Here is a 2,579-nt window from a genome sequence, read left to right on the forward strand (position 1 = left end):
ACAGGAATTAAAATTTTTAGATGATTAGCTACTATTTATGGATCTAAAATTAATTTTTCACCCTCAACAATTTGATCTTTAGGTTTCATTTTTCTATTTACAATTGGTGGCTTAACAGGAGTTATTCTTGCTAATTCATCTATTGATATTATTCTTCATGATACTTATTATGTAGTAGCTCATTTTCATTATGTATTATCTATAGGAATTGTATTTGCAATTATTGCTAGACTAATTCATTGATTCCCAATTTTTTACAGGATTTTCTATAAATAACTTTATTTTAAAAATTCAATTTATTTTAATATTTATTGGAGTAAATTTAACTTTTTTCCCCCAACATTTTTTAGGTTTAAATGGAATACCTCGACGTTATACAGATTATCCTAATAATTTTTTATTATGAAATATAATTTCATCAATTGGATCAATAATTTCAACATTTAGAATTATCATTTTAATTTATTCAATTTGAAATAGAATTTTTTTAAAAAAAACAACAATTTTCAAATTAAATTTAAGAAACTCTATTGAATGAATTCATAATTTACCTCCATTAGAACATTCATATTCAGAATTACCTTTAATTATTAATTCTAATATGGCAGAAATTATATGCAATGAACTTAAAATTCATTTATAAAGAATAATCTTTTTTTAGAAATTATAACTTGATTAAAACTAAGATTTCAAAATAGAAATTCGCCATTAATAGAACAATTAATTTTTTTTCATGATCATACAATTTTTATTATTATTATAATTATATCAACAATTACTTACATAATATTATTTATTATAAACAATAAATTTATTAATATTAAAATTTCAGAAAATCAAATAATTGAGTTTATTTGAACAACAACTCCACCTATTATTTTAATTTTTATTGCCATACCTTCTTTACATTTATTATATTTAATAGATGAAATTAAATGTCCTATTTTAACAATTAAAATTTTTGGGCATCAATGATTTTGATCCTATGAATACTCAGATTTTTCAAATATTGAATTTGAATCATATATAATTAATGATTTAAATAAAGAAAATTTCCGTTTAATTGAAGTAGATAATAAAACTATTATCCCATTTAAATTTAATATTCGACTTTTAATTTCATCAGATGATGTTATTCACTCTTGAACTATTCCAAGTTTAGCAATTAAAATTGATGCAATTCCAGGACGAATAAACCAAATTAATCTTTTTATAAATCGTCCTGGAATATACTTTGGTCAATGTTCAGAAATTTGCGGAATTAATCATAGATTTATACCAATTCAGATTGAATCAATTAATTTAAATAAATTTATCTATTGAATTAAAAACTTTTAACTCATTAGATGACTGAAAAGCAAAGTAATGATCTCTTAAATCAAAATATAGTAAATTAGCAATTACTTCTAATGAAAGAGATTAGTTAAAGTTATAACATTAATTTGTCAAATTAAAATTATTTATTTATATCACTTAATCCCTCAAATAGCACCAATAAATTGATTAATTCTATTTATATTTTTTTTTTCTATATTCTATTTAATTATAAATCTATTATACTTTAATTTTATTAAAAATATAAAAATTAAAATTTCATTTAAAAATAACATAAAAAATTATAATAAATTTATTTAATATTTTTGACCCTTCAACAAAAGTTTTTAATTTAGAATTAAATTGAATTAGAACTTTATTAATTATTTTAATAATACCAAATTTTTTATGAATTATACCAAATCGAATAAATTGATTTATATTTAAAATTTTTAATATATTAAATAACGAAATATTAATATTATATAAAATAAAAAAAACTAAATCACCTGCATTTATATTTATTGCATTATTTATATTTATTTTACTTAATAACTTTTTTAGATTATTTCCTTATATTTTTTCATCATCAAGTCATATAATTTTTTCAATTACTTTAGCTTTACCATTCTGATTATTTTACATTATTTTTTCAACATGTAAAAATACAAAAAATATAATTGCACATTTAATTCCACTTAATACACCAATTTATTTAGCCCCATTAATAACAATCATTGAAACAATAAGAATTATTATTCGACCATTTTCTTTATCTATTCGTCTAACTGCAAATTTAATTGCAGGACACTTACTTATAACATTATTAAACTTTAATTCAATAATAATCATTATTATTTTAATTCAAATATTTATAATAATTTTTGAATTATGTGTAGCCTTAATCCAAAGATATGTATTTTCAATTCTTTCATCTTTATATTCTAGAGAATAATGATAAAAATTAATCAACCTTATTTTATTCTAAATTTAAGTCCATGACCAATTTTAATAGCTTTAAATACTTTTAATTTAATGATTTCAAATATCATAATTATAAATTTTAAATTTAATTTAATATCATTAATAAATTTAATTTTAATTATTACTATTTCAATCTTATGATGACGAGATGTAATTCGAGAAAGAACATTTCAAGGTAATCATAATTTTTATATTATAAATCTAATTAAATTTAGAATAATCTTATTTATTATTTCTGAAATATTTTTATTTATTTCATTTTTTTGAAATTTTTTACATAA

General features: G+C 18.4%; 1 pseudogene; it reads left to right on the forward strand.

Annotated features, from left to right (window-relative positions):
* The first annotated feature begins 645 nt into the window (after positions 1 to 645).
* On the forward strand, positions 646 to 1,340 carry LOC132953428 (cytochrome c oxidase subunit 2-like; annotated as a pseudogene).
* The last annotated feature ends 1,239 nt before the right edge of the window (positions 1,341 to 2,579 follow it).

This window comes from Metopolophium dirhodum, unplaced genomic scaffold (assembly GCF_019925205.1).
Source record: "Metopolophium dirhodum isolate CAU unplaced genomic scaffold, ASM1992520v1 scaffold36, whole genome shotgun sequence".
Classification (NCBI taxonomy): domain Eukaryota; kingdom Metazoa; phylum Arthropoda; class Insecta; order Hemiptera; family Aphididae; genus Metopolophium; species Metopolophium dirhodum.